Source organism: Trachemys scripta, chromosome 22 (assembly GCF_013100865.1).
Source record: "Trachemys scripta elegans isolate TJP31775 chromosome 22, CAS_Tse_1.0, whole genome shotgun sequence".
NCBI classification, from domain to species: domain Eukaryota; kingdom Metazoa; phylum Chordata; order Testudines; family Emydidae; genus Trachemys; species Trachemys scripta.
Window position 1 is genome coordinate 2,849,646 of NC_048319.1, and position 15,022 is coordinate 2,864,667.

Sequence of the window (15,022 nt, forward strand, 5' to 3'; positions counted from 1 at the left end):
CATACACAACTCTACCTACACAGACATTGATATTAACTACATAGTACAGTAAAAGGACTAGTGGCACTGAAAATGAGTGACTGCTTAACCTCACCCTCTCTAGGGCCTTGTCTACACTACGAGAGTAGTTCGATTTTACTTAAATCGAATATTTGGAATCGATATTGCAAAGTCGAACGTGTGTGTCCACACTAAGGACAGTAATTCGACTTTGTGAGTCCACACTAACGGGGAAAGCGTCGACATTGGAAGCGGTGCACTGTGGGCAGCTATCCCACAGTTCCCGCAGTCCCCGCTGCCCATTGGAATTCTGGGTCGAGCCACCAATGCCTTCTGGGTAAAAAAATGTGTCGAGGGTGCTTTTGGGTAACTGTCGTCATCCATCCATCACTCACTCCCGCCCTCCCTCCCTCCCTGAAAGCGCCGGCGGGAAATCATTTCGCGCACTTTTCAAGTCATTGACAGCGCGGACGCCACAGCACTGTGAGCATGGAGCCCGCTGCAACCATCGCTGCAGTTGTGGCCGCTCTCAATGCCTCGCAGCTTATCATACAGGTTGCCCTGAGGCAGATGCAGAAAAGTCAGGCGAGGAGGCTACGTCAACGCGGTGATGGCCTGAAGTGTGAGAGTAGCACAGACCTCTCAGAAAGCAGGGGACCCAGCGCCGAGGACATCACGGTGGCAATGGGTCATGTTGATGCCGTGGAACGGCGATTCTGGGCACGGGAAACAAGCACTGAGTGGTGGGACCGCATAGTGCTGCAGGTCTGGGATGAATCACAGTGGCTGCGAAACTTCCGCATGCGGAAGGGAACTTTCCTTGAACTTTGTGAGTTGCTGTCCCCTGCCCTGAAGCGCAATGACACCCGGATGCGACCAGCCCTGACTGTCCATAAGCGAGTGGCCATAGCCCTCTGGAAGCTTGCAACGCCTGACAGCTACCGGTCAGTCGCGAGCCAGTTTGGGGTGGGCAAATCTACCGTGGGGGTTGTTGTGATGCAAGTAGCCAAGGCAATCGTTGATGTACTGCTGCCAAAGGTAGTGACCCTGGGAAACGTGGAGGCGATCATAGATGGCTTCGCAGCGATGGGATTCCCAAACTGCGGTGGGGCCATAGATGGAACTCACATCCCTATCCTGGCACCGGACCACCAGGCCAGCCAGTACATTAACAGAAAGGGCTACTTTTCCATGGTGCTGCAAGCACTGGTGGACCACAGGGGACGTTTTACCAACATCTACGTGGGATGGCCGGGCAAGGTTCATGACGCTCGTGTTTTCAGGAACTCTGGTCTGTTTAGACGGCTGCAGCAAGGTATTTACTTCCCGGACCACAAAATAACTGTTGGGGATGTGCAGATGCCTATAGTCATCCTCGGGGACCCAGCCTACCCGCTAATGCCCTGGCTCATGAAGCCCTATACAGGTGCCCTGGACACTGAAAAAGAACTCTTCAACTACCGGCTGAGCAAGTGCAGAATGGTGGTGGAGTGTGCTTTTGGACGTCTCAAGGGGAGATGGAGAAGCTTGATGACTCGCTGTGATCTCAGCGAAACCAATATCCCCATTGTTATAGCAGCTTGCTGTGTGCTCCACAATCTCTGTGAGAGCAAGGGGGAGACCTTTATGGCGGGGTGGGAGGTTGAGGAAATTAGCCTGGCTGCTGATTACTCACAGCCAGACAGCCGGGCGATTAGAAGAGACCAGCGGGAAGCGCTGTGCATCCGGGAGGCTTTGAAAGCAAAGTTCCTGAGTGAGCAGGGTAACCTGTGACTTTCTAATTTTGTGTACAGAGAAGCCTTCACCCCACTTCCAACACACGTTTCAAAATAAAAATAGTTCTACTTTGTTAAAGCACACCGTTTTCTGTAATACTGTTTTCGCGGGAATTTTTTAAAACTGGGACGCAGACTGTGGTGCGGAGCGGGTGTAGTGTAGTCGCGCGAATGCAGCTTCTAAACTGAAGGACTGACAGGCTCCGGTGCGGTGGGATGGTTCTTTCAACGGAGCCTGTCACCCCTCCTGATAGGGACTGTGTGTATGGGGGTACTATGTGACTTTGTGGCGGGGGGGGACGCTTACAGATCCCCTGCTGTGTGGCTCTGTGATCCTGCCTAAGGACCGCCGCTTCAGATCTCTAACTGCCCTCCCGTGCCACAAAGTCACAGAGCAACCCACCTCCCACCACATAACATGAAAAGAACCTCCCAGACTAACCAGGGTAAGTAGTCACTGCATCACTGCACTATGTATGTGCCCTGCTGCTGTGCCTGCCCCCGACTATGTACCCTGCCAAAGGTGACTGTCCTGTCCAATTACCAACCCCCTTTCCCCCCCTCCTCCAAAAGAACATGATGGAAACAGTAGTTAACAGAAACATATTTTTTATTAACAACTACACAGGGGACTGGGAAGTGAAACTTGGACGGGGGCTTGTGTCAGGCGGGAAGGAAAGAACTTGTCAAACTTTGGGGACTGAGAGCCTTCTGCTGCTCGAGCTCTCTGCAGGGGTGCAGTGAGAGTTAGCAGGGACTCTGCCGCCTCTCCTTCTGTGCACTTTGGGTGAAGGGAGTATGGGACTTGGTGGCGGGGGAGGGCGGTTAGAGATGGACTGCAGCGGGGCTCTGTCCTCCTGCCTCCGTTCCTGCAGAACATCCACAAGGCGCCGGAGCGTGTCCGTTTGCTCCCTCAGTAGTCCAAGCAGGGTTTGAGTCGCCTGCTGGTCTTCCTGACGCCACCTCTCCTCCCGATCCATGTTGGCTTGGTGCATTTGGGACAAGTTCTCCCGCCACTGGGTCTGCTGTGCTGCCTGTGCTCTGGAGCAGGCTATAAGCTCGGAGAACATGTCCTCCCGTGTCCTCTTCTTCTTATGCCTAATCCTCCCTAGCCTCTGGGAGTGTGATGACAGGCTAGGTTGTGAGACAGTCGCAGATGGGGCTGTGGGAATGGGAAAAAGGGAGTGAATTCCTCAGAAACATAAATGTAGTTGTGAACAAAGAACATAGTCTTTCTCTGTGAACAGGACCATGCACAGCACCTATCACATGCGCACTCAGCACAAGGTCGAATTCTCGGCCTTCGCATTCACTGTCTGTGGTTTTGCAGAGCACTTTTGAGAACCCTGTCAGGACAACGGAATTTCTGTTGCAGGCAGACATGGTAAGCCGTAGATTCGTGGCAGCTTAAAACTTTAATATTAGCAATGGCCTCATTTCACATTGAAATCAATGTCGGTCCCTGCTGCCAGCAATCCGGCAAGCAGGAAGTTTGCTCCTGTCCCACACCCTCGCGGCTGTCCCCGGGAACGATCCCTTTCGGCTGACCCTTTCCCGCCTCCACCGCGTGGCTGCAAACCAGCCAACACTAATAACATTCCCCTACCTCATTCAAAGCAGGTCTTCATGAGCGACATCACCCTCATGAGGATCTCTGAGAGCGACAGACAGAGAATGCTCCGGGAAAGCCTCCAAAGACCAGGGCCGTATGCCGCCATGCTGTGCCAAGCAATGATTCCGGAGTACTTGCTAGTCTCGTGGCGCGGCAACGTGTCCTACTACGGAGGACCCAATAAGGCCGCTCTCCCCAAGAACCTAATGCAGCGGATTTCAAATTACCTGCAGGAGAGCTTCCTTGAGATGTCCCAGGAGGATTTCTGCTCCATCCCCGGACATATAGACCGCATCTTACTGTAGCTGCAGTAGCAGGGACTACACAGTAGAGCGGCTTGGGCAGGACAATCATGCAAAACCGGACATTGCTAGATTTTTTTGAAATACTTGCACTGCCCATGACTGAACCGTTAAGTTATTCAAAGTAATCATGAGAAACCCATTTTTTACATTGTTAATAATCATGTTCTGTTACAAATAAATGTTTAGATGTTTACAACACTTACTGGATGATCCTTCACCAGATTCTGTGTCCGGGGTAACGGCTGGGGAGGGTTGGTAGGGGATCTCTGTAAGGGTGATGAAGAGATCCTGGCTGTCGGGGAAATCAGCGTTGTGAGCGCTGTCGACTGCCTCGTCCTCCTCATCTCCTTCCTCATCTTCCCCGTCCGCTAACATGTCCGAGGATCCGGCCGTGGACACTATCCCATCCTCAGAGTCCACAGTCAGTGGTGGGGTAGTGGTGGCGGCCGCACCGAGGATGGAATGCAGTGCCTCGTAGAAACGGGATGTCTGGGGATGGGATCCGGAGCGTCCGTTTGCCTCTTTGGTCTTCTGGTAGCCTTGCCTCAGCTCCTTGATTTTCACGCGGCACTGCGTTACATCCCGGCTGTATCCTCTCTCTGCCATGTCTTTAGAGATCTTCTCATAGATCTTTGCATTCCGTCTTTTGGATCGCAGCTCGGAAAGCACGGACTCATCGCCCCACACAGCGATGAGATCCAAGACTTCCCGATCAGTCCATGCTGGGGCCCTCTTTCTATTCTGAGCTTGCACTGCCATCAGTGCTGGAGAGCTCTGCATCGTTGCCAGTGCTGCTGAGCTCGCCACGATGTCCAGACAGGAAATGAGATTCAAACTGGCCAGACAGGAAAAGGAATTCAAATTCAAATTTTCCCGGGGCTTTTCCTGTGTGGCTGGTCAGAGCATCCGAGCTCGTACTGCTGTCCAGAGCGTCAACAGAGTGGTGCACTGTGGGATAGCTCCCGGAGCTATTAACGTCGATTTCCATCCACACCTAGCCTAATTCGACATGGCCATGTCGAATTTAGCGCTACTCCCCTCGTCGGGGAGGAGTACAGAAGTCGAATTAAAGAGACCTCTATGTCGAACTAAATACCTTCGCGGTGTGGACGGGTGCAGGGTTAATTCGATGTAACGGCGCTAACTTCGACATAAACGCCTAGTGTAGACCAGGCCTAGGATTTGCTCTTGTGCCATTGTTCACACCTGGCCTGTCACAATCAAATTACCTCAGGACTATAAAGAGCATGTGAAACTGCATTGCAAGATGTGTTCTATAGGGGATGGAAACTTCATAGGAATTTGTGTAAATATCCCTCCCCCCCCTTTTTTTTTTTTCTGATCATTTTAATAGGAAATCAAAATCTGACTTAAAAACTGAATTAAAAATAGATTTTTGGGTGGAAAGGCAAAAAAGATACTTCACCTGCCCAAAATGAAACAAACTGGTTCAATTTACATAAACTACCATGGTGATCCTTTATATTACCCTAATGCAGGGGTCGGCAACGTTCGGCACGCGGCTCGCCAGGGTAAGCACCCCAGCAGGCCGGGCCAGTTTATTTACCTGCTGACTCGACAGGTTCAGCCGATCGTGGCCCCCACTCGCCGTGGCTCGCCGTCCCGGGCCAATGGGGGCGGCGGGAAGCTGCGGCCAGCACACCCCTCTGAAGAAATTGATGATGTGGGAGCCAGTAACAGCATCTTATAGCATTTCACAGATTGGGCAGGCAAATTGTCCTTCTCACTTTTTGTTTTGTTTTTAAAAAATAAAAGGTGGTGTGCAATCCATTTATCAAGCTATAAACTAACTTCCATGCTGCTTTAAAATGTTCCTTTGCTAGCTGAACTAGTACTAAAGCTTGCTAGTTTTCATTTAAATGGTAAAGTGGGCTTCTGGTTAACTACTTCTCTGCTGGCCTCCAAAGTAACATTGTTTGAATAATGCTACTTAAATACAATTTTACAACTTTAGAGTCCTTAACTAATATATTCCCCGAACCTCATTTGAGGCAGGTATCGTTCCCACTTCAGGGCTGAGAGGGTGAAGCCGTTTCATCCAAATACAGAAAGAGCCTGCGTGAGAGAGGATTAGATCTGACCACTAGAGTATGTTGCCTCCCTGAAACTTCAGTACCAACATACCCTCAACATTTCAATGGAAACACTGGCATACTGTGTATGGGTCAGCCCTAGAAGTGCACTATGTTCCATATGCAATGTACATCAGGCAGCAGCGAAGCACTTAAACCACTAGCTCAGCAAGAAACTGGTTGAGTCTCATGATGCTGCCAGTATGGGAGTCCAGTGCCAAAATTCATCAAGATGGAAGATGACTGCTAGAGGTTCAAAAACCTGCTATGAATCAGAAATTTAGATTTCAAGTTCATTTTGTACAAGGGAAGAAGTGCTTCTACTTTTTTTGCGCTTGGGCCTTGTTGCACCCAGTGCAATTATCATTTCGAGCAACGCAATTTTGGGGCTGGTTTATGCTTCAAAATTAGGTTGACATAGCTCTGTTGGTCAGGGCTATGAAGAATCCACAGCCCTGACCAGTGTAGTTAAACTGCATCTACAAAGGGGTTAGGTCAGTAATGTCGATGGAAGAATGTTCCCATCAGTCTAGCTGCTTCTGTTCAGAGAGTTGGTGGTCCTGTACCGATGGAATGAGTTTTTAGGGTCGGGGTTGATTTCCCTCCCCCCCCCCATTTGGAGTAAACTACATCTGTGCTATGGGATTGTCCTGGTGTAGCTATTCCAGGATAGTCTCCACTGTGTAGACATACCCTCACGCTGCAATCTCTGACAAATCTATTGCGGGGCGGGGGGACAAGTTAATCATGCTTGTGCCTTTCAGTAAAGACTTTGTGAAGATGCATGACTTAATGTAGCTCTTTAATAGAGACATAGTGTTTTGTACTCTGATGAAAGCTGAATAGATTTAATACCAAAACTGAGGCAACATTGATCAATTAACTGTGGGTCTAGTTAAGGGATATATTCTCCTCTGCAACCCGTCTGACTTCAGTGGCATTTCATAGGATATTTGTTGCTGAATTTGGTCCAGGAGATTTGATTGGGGGTAGAATAATGAATTTCTGTTGCACTGCTACAACTTGTGGTTACATTTTTAGTAGTTAGAGTACTTCAAGGCTGTCCAGTAGCTCTTTCCATGTTTACATGGCTGTATTGTGTATTACTATTTTTGTAGTCTTTGATTGCAAAAGAAGTATTTATTACTTTCTAAGCCAGATGTTTGGGATGCAGCATTCAATCCTTCAAAGGCAGCTGACTTCCCTTTAGTCTATACAGCATTACTGAAACCTTATAAAAGCACTGAAGTAGCAATGGCAATGATTTTCAATCGACCACTAATTAGAAAAGCATTGGACTAATAGGATGAGCTATACTTAGTAAGGCCTGCCCTTTTTGTTTAATCAGGGCCCAGAGACTAATAAATATCTGTTCATCTAGTCTTAGGCAGGGGACTTGGTCATGTAACGGTGCTTCCATAACTGTTTCTTTGAACTGTTAAAGCAGAGTCTAATGTAGGCTTCATCTTGAAGTTTAAAAAAAAATAAAAAAAAAAAATCCAGTTTTGTGGGTCTCTGAGCACATGGACCCTTGGTGATGTCGCTTGTTTGGTCACTAAACTAATAGAACCCAATTTAAGTGTGCAGGGGGATGTGCAGGAAAGGTGTGCTGCTTTCATACCATCTATTTTTCTTTCGTCCAAAGAGAAACCCTGGCATCATTTGAGCAGTCAGCAGTTACCCTGCCTTCCTGGACAGAAGACAGTGGTTCTGGATCTTTTTTAAGAGGGAAATGACTCAGAATTCTTGGTGGCTTAGCAGAAATTCTAAGCCAAGCTTCCAAGGAGGAGCTTTGGTGCTCAATGTGCATTAGTTATGCTCCACCTACAGTCCAGTACTGATGTGCTTAACCTTTGGAACTGATACCAGTCTGACAACATGCGTGCTACTCTCTCATACTCCCAGCTAAATCTGTAGTTACATCTTCTGACCTTTTTAATTTTTCATGGTAAACATGGTAAAAATTTCACATGGTAAACTATAAGGTGGGAAGTATCAGAGGGGTAGCCGTGTTAGTCTGAATCTGTAAAAAGCAACAGAGGGTCCTGTGGCACCTTTGAGACTAACAGAAGTATTGGGAGCATAAGCTTTCGTGGGTAAGAACCTCACTTCTTCAGATGCAATAATTATCCAAAGTAAAACAATAAGTTGGGTGAGACGCCTTTCTAAGGAATGGTAAAATTAAAGGGTCTTCTCCCCATTTCTCCTCCTCCCCGCCCCAAGTCTGTCTTCTCCATTTATGACTGACTGCGATTATCCTTAAATCCAATGCATTCTCTTCCATCTTGAGTAGAACCCTACTAATGTCAACCCTTGAACTGCTCTGGAAACATGAGCCAGTCTAAAGAGCATGAGCTAGCATTTCTATCTTCTCCTCCTATATGAGGAAGCTTCTATAAGCAGTTACCCCTCGCCCCCCCTCCCCCCTCTTTGCTCAGTATGTGACACTACGGAAACTCCCACTGTACACTGTGGTTATGCTCTCAGATGTGACCAGTCACGTAGATAACCTGTTTCATCTGCACTGTGGGGCGGTGGTCTGCATCTACCATTTTTGTAGCTGTTCTTTCCAAGTCACTTTAAATCTTTGCATTTCACTTTTTTGTTTTAAGTGTTAGTATGGGAAGTTGCCACCAAATAGATGACTATATAGCCTCTCAAGTACTTTACTGTTTTGTCAGTTCAAAAGTTAATTACATTCAGAGATAGAGATTGTTAATGCTTGGATAAATTTTAAGATCCTGGCTGCAATAGTATAGAAACTTCTAGGTGTGAAGTCAGGTGAGCTATTCAATATTACATTACCAAATTTTGCTCCTACTCTTTGAATTGGGTAAAAAGAGGGAGAGATTAGAGAAATCCTGTTCTCTAGGCTGCTTTTTTTTGTGTTACACAGATCAAGGTTTTGTTCATCTGGCTAAGCACAAAGGCTCCTATGTTTTTGTTTGTCCTTGAGAAATCCTTTAAATCTAGTGGCTCTTCTGCCATTAGCAGCCATGTTCATGTCACAGGCCCAACTAAATGATACTGCACTGGACAAGTGTTGCCTTGTTACATGTATCTGGCTAAGTTGTCTCTGCTACTAAAATGAGTCCACTGGCTCATTGATTACAATAAGTGAAAGCAGTTTGAAACCTTCCTGAAATAAAACTGTTTTCCCCTGTTTGTCAGTGTTGTCCCTGTCCTAAATCAAGCATGCTGGTGTAGGACAGCGTGTCATAGGCACTGTCTTAAGGACGGGGACTTAATTTTTTTACAAAATGACCTGTCTTCTAATACCCATCCCCCACATGGTCTTTCACTTTCTTTGGCCAAGGCAGGGTGGGGGGAGTGAAGGTGGGTAGTGACAAAGTCTCAGGACTTCTTCATAGTGAGCTCCTACTGTGCTAGTCATTGTTGGTGTGACTCGATGTGCTGGCATAGTCTCCTCCACCTCAAGGGAAGCTGTTGATCAGAAACTGGCACATTGTTTCCAACTCAACAGGTGTTTGGATCAAATCATTTATTGTTAAGAGCATTGGGCTACACCAGGGGTCGGCAACCTTTCAGAAGTGGTGTGCCGAGTCTTCATTTATGCACTCTAATTTAAGGTTTTGCGTGCCAGTAATATATTTTAACGTTTTTAGAAGGTCTCTTTCTATAAGTCTGGTTTCAGAGTAGCAGCCGTGTTAGTCTGTATCCGCAAAAAGAACAGGAGTACTTGTGGCACCTTGGAGACTAACACATTTATTTGAGCATAAGGTGCCACAAGTACTCCTGTTCTTTTTTCTATAAGTCTATAACAACATATAACATAAACTATTGTTGTATGTAAAGTAAATAAGGTTTTTAAAATGTTTAAGAAGCTTCATTTAAAACTAAATTAAAATGCAGAGCCCCCCAGACCGGTGGCCAGGACCCAGGCAGTGTGAGTGCCACTGAAAATCAGTACGCGTGCCATAGGTTGCTTACTCCTGGACTACACCCTGGAATATTAACCTAATGTGATGCTGGGATTTTTGTGATGCAGGGTGAGAAACACAGTAGCTTCTAAATACTTCTAAGAATTGTATTATTTTAATCTGAGCATAATATAAAGACTGTGGCTACACTGACAAAAATTGGACCTGTAATTCTCTACTTGTGGAAGTGTAGTGTAGAAAAGTCTAGGGTATTTTTACTACCCTCTTGTTTAATCCTTGGATTCAAGTAACTGAATTTAAAAAGCTCTGTCTCCTTCATCAATGACTTTCACTGCCTGCTCTTAGTTGTAAGAGGGGAACTCAAGACTTCCCAATCAGAGCAGTTAGAATTCTAAGTTTAGAAAACACATGTTTATTGCATTTTATCTTTTCTTTTCTCTCTACTCAGATGTATCCTTTTGTTTACAAGTTGGTAGTGGTTGATGCTACCAGGTTACAGAAATAAAATAAATTATGGCTTGAAAACAATTCTTTCGTTGGGAGGATGGGAACAAACTGTGCAATTAAGTTAATTTTCTATTGCCAGTGAGGTTTCATCAAATGCCTCTTTAGTCTAGCTCAGAGTGTACTAAAATATCCCTTCTTCCTCCCCAGGACCTTCATTGCAGGCATATTGCCCAGCAGGAGAAGTGGACAAGATTCTCTTTGGAACCCATGAACTTCTCTGACAGGTAGGAGTTGCTCTGTAGTGCTATGTTCTATTATGCTAGGTAGCATTTTGCAAACTCTAACATGCATGGGAGGTTGGGGGAAAAAGTCAATTTTCCCCTTTTTTTAAAAAATAGGGAACTGAAGCATAGAGAAGTTAAATGACTTGCCCACTGTGACACAGGAAGTCTGTGCATCCAACTCTCTTGAATTCCCACTCCAGTGCTGTAACAATAAGAACATCTTTCTTCTCTAGTTAATCCAAACACAAGCGAAATAGATGAATATCCCTAATTCACAAATGGGCAAACTGAGGCCAAAAGACCTTTCAGTGAGTTGTCCTTATTACTTCTTCCCAGTTGGGCAAAACATAGCAACTGCACTATATTTTCAGTCCCGGAGAGCATGAGAAGCAGGAAAGTAAGCACAATTTCCACGTCCCCCTGAACCTTGATCTGAGTAATCTGTGTGGTTTAAAGGAAAGTGTGTATGAATGGTAATGGAACTCCTGAGTTCTTATCTCCGCTCTGCCAGTGCAGTCTGGGCACCAGAACTGGACACACATTCATCCTGCCTGGGAGATGGACTAGATGACCTCTTGAGGTCCCTTCCAGCCTGACCTTGCTAGGATTCTCACTGTCCTCTTAATAAAACAAATTGCAGTGTGTTGTAACATAAACCTGACTGCAGGTGGATTATGAATGGTTCTGTTCCCAGTTAACGAAACAAATCCCAGATGCTGGCATCTATTACATAAAGGTAATCCTCACTTTTTTTCCAAGCATTTTAAAAATTAACTTTGCACCAAATTTTAAAAGCAACATGTTACAAACGAGCTGACAAACGTGAGGCACTACTAATCTTATGGTATGACTCCCATTCTCTTTCTCATATGTTCCCAAATCTGGACAGTGTGGCACTATGAAAAGAATCTTGAGAAGCAGAAATGAATTGGTGTGGGTTTTTTTGTGTGGTGGTTTTTTAATTATTATTATTTATTATTTTGGGGGGGTGGGGGCAGTGGAGACTCTTTTTTGCGGGGGGAGGGGAGGGAAGTAATCTCTTCACCTCCTTTCATGAGACCAAAAAGTTAAATGCAATTGTGAAAAATCTCCCCAATATGTAACATTTAAGCTACTAAGAAACTGGAATCTTGGTGGAAAAACTGCATATGAAATAGGCCACAGTTGACTGTTTCTGCTGGCACACCTCTGTATTCTTTACCAGAAGGTCATGTGAATGTTTCAGTCCTAGAGTTTTCATATGGTGATGTAGCACCCTACATAATATCTGAGAAGCATGTTTCTGCAAAATGTAAAGGGAGACTAACAGCTTGTAAGGCCAGAAGGGACCATTGTGACTGTCTAATTTGACTTCCTGCATAATACAGGCTATAGGACTTCTCTGTATTTAATTCCTGCTTCAGGTTCACTAGCTGTGCTTGAACTAGAGCATCTCTTTTTAGAAAAAGTCCAATCTTTCTTTAAAAATTAAGAAGCGAGGGAGTAACAAAAAAACTTGGTAAGATATTCCAATGATTTATTATCCTCAGTGTTAAAAATGTACACGTTCTTTCTAGTGTGAATTTGTCTAGTTTCAACTTCCAGCTATTGATTCTTCTGACACCTGTGTCTGCTAGCCTGAAGAGTCGTCCTGTCAAATTTCAGTTCCCCAGGTACTTGTAGACTATGATCAAGTAACAACTTGGGCTGTGCTTCATAACTGCCCTTCTGTGTTTGAAATCTCTTATAATGCAGCAATCCAGACTTCTGAGGTTTCAGCAGATTTCACACCCACCAGTCTTTTAGCTTGATCCCTAGATTATTTTTGGGAAAAGGAGTCAAATTGATCCCAGGATAAGTAGTGCTACTACATGCCTTCTAGAAATACATATACACCTCTACCCCGATATAACATGAATTCGGATATAACGCGGTAAAGCAGTGCTCCGGAAGGGGCCGGTGCTGCGCACTCCGGCGGATCAAAGCAAGTTCGCTAAAACGCGGTTTCACCTATAACACGGTAAGATTTTTGGCTCCCGAGGGCAGCGTTATATTGGGGTAAAGGTGTAATTATTTTACACAAAGCAATGGGTCTCAGGACAAAAATATGGAGGCAACACTTTAATTTTATTAATAATAAAATAAAAGGGAGGGTGGAGGAAGTCGAGAATCCCTTCTAGGGTCAGCACCTTTCTCTGTGTCCTGCCTTTCTATCTTTTTGCATTTTATGTCCTGGACAGTGTTGAACACATTAGGTAGATAAATGATCATATAATAATGGCTTAATTATGAATCCTAAAAAATAGTACCTCCAGCCCAGGTCCTTCTGCAATAATACTCTGCTCAAATTCAGGCAGCTTGTGTGCATTAAAAAAATGGGACTGTCTCCCCTGTATTCTTCATTTCAGTGTGCATTGCAGAGACAGCTAGATAAATACTAACATGAAATCAACAGCTTATTTGTTGCTGTGACTCTAACTTTACTCATAACATTTTAAATGATTTTCATGTGCAATGAACCCAAATCTCCAAAGCACTGAGGGTCTCTGTTGGGATGCTGAGCACATTAATCTCTCGCTAAAGAAAATGGAAGGTCCTAATGCTCCTCTGTTCATTGATCAGTGTCTCTAATAAGGAAGTGTGAACTTAACACATTTGGATGTTTTCCTAAAAGTTTGTCATGATCTTATCTAATACTGCAGTTTTTCTTTAATTCATTTTTTATAGACAAGTTTAAACAGATTTTAATTTACATGTGAGCGAAAGACTTTTTTGGAAGTCAAGATCCCACTATTCAGAGAATTCTCACCAGCTAGGTAAAGACAGTGCCTCTGAATTGTCCTTTAATGACCAAGGAGATGGGGATAATTAAAGAATTCTTCCTGGTCATTCATAAACTAAGGATGAGGTTTTCTGTTGCTTAGAAATTGTCAGGCCACATATTAAATAGTAGCTGAGTAAAGTTTATTTTTAGCATTCTCTGTAATAAAGCTAACTTATTATTATGAACAAATTTCCTAGGTAGTTGGAGAATGTCTGATAAAGTTTTTCTCTAGACTCCATCTATTTCAGGTATCCTGAGCTATATTCTTTTGTCTTTATGTGAAGAATTCTAAGTATAATATTTTAATGTTTTGCTACATTTTTATGTAAGGTGGTCATTTCTGAGTTTGTCCAACGTGCTTTACCAAAGAGGAAAACCAATCATAGTTTCTGTGACACTCTCAAGTCTCCATCCCCGAGGTGAAAACCTATGGGTACAAATCTTTGCTTCAGAACATAGGAAAAACTCTTTTCCAGTACAAACTAGGAAATCTTCGTCAGGATGACACAATCATAGCTGAGTGTTTTAAAATTTCAGGTTGTGTCCTCTGGCTGAGTGTTGAACACCCCCATGTTATCAAAACATCTGGGGGTAATGTGTCTGTGATGTATTTCCATTATGTGATTTGAAAAATACTTAATGGCTTTTATGTAGTTCACAGTTGAAGGAAATATACAGAATCAACAGCATCCTGAAGTTGGGATGTTTAGCAATTTTTCAGATGGGTTTTGCAATTAATGATAGTAAAAACGAGAAAATGTATTAAATGTTTACTACAGATACTAACATTACATGAGAAGATCTAATTTTCTGTTAATTGAAGTTCCACGCCTAAACACGGTGTACATTGAGTCAATTGGATTATAGGCTTCTTAAAACTTGGTGCTAAATTCTGCTTTCAATGTACTGGTGCAGCTCCACTGGCTTAAATGGGGTCATGCCAGTATAATAGTAACAATTTGCACCACAGGAAGTGGTATTGCCACTCCATGGGCTTTCAGCTACAGAAGTCCCTTTACCATTCATGTATAGAAGTTTGAAGCTCTGAGCTTGATTCGAGAAGAAATACATGAAGTATCTTAATAAAAATGTTCTAGAGTAGTTTTTTTGTCAAGTTTAAATTTGACAACTCAATTACTTCATAACCAGTTTTTTTTAAAAAGAATTGTGAGCTGTTGCATTGTGAACACAATGTTTATATTAAGTCCACATCATGTTGCTTAGCTTTATTTCTGTTGTAATGACTAACTTTGACAATCTAGAAAAACAAGGTATAGAATGAATGGATTACCATAGATGTGTGCTCCAAAAAACACAAGAAGATTAGTAGTGAGTTTACTGTAGCAAACCCTAAGACCTGAATTCTTCCCTAAAAAAACATTAAACCAGAGCAGTGTATCTTAGTTCGGCTAATTTGTTGGACTGGTGTCACCATAACGTTATCTGCGATGGCTGAAATCTAATGGCAGATCATAAATGCTCTGCTTGCACATTTATTTTTTCTTTGCTAGCAAAGTGGTGGTGACTTAAAACTTTTTTTTCTTGCGGTGTCTTGGCATTTTTTGTATAAAGTGTGCTTGGCAACTTCCTAAGCAAGTTTTCTGTTGATTTTAATCATAGGTCTTTAATGAGCCTAAACAAGCTCACTTATTTCCCCTGAAACCTATAAAAAATCATAATCCAAAAGGTGTTGATTCCCTGAACAGACTGGTGTGTTCCTTTCTGACTCAGGCATGGTGAAAGTATGGGACACAAAGGGTTAAGGTCTGCCATTTTGTTATGTAACACCCTTAATGGACAT

General features: G+C 44.0%; 1 protein-coding gene across 13 annotated transcripts in view; it reads left to right on the forward strand.

Annotated features, from left to right (window-relative positions):
- Window positions 1–15,022, forward strand: part of GATAD2A (GATA zinc finger domain containing 2A) — a 116,271-nt gene that overhangs the window by 45,191 nt on the left and 56,058 nt on the right. For all 13 annotated transcript variants that reach the window (XM_034755034.1, XM_034755042.1, XM_034755035.1 and 10 more), the window contains exon 2: window positions 10,342–10,418. The gene's annotated coding sequence lies outside the window, so the exon portion shown is untranslated. The remainder of the gene's footprint in view (window positions 1–10,341; window positions 10,419–15,022) is intronic.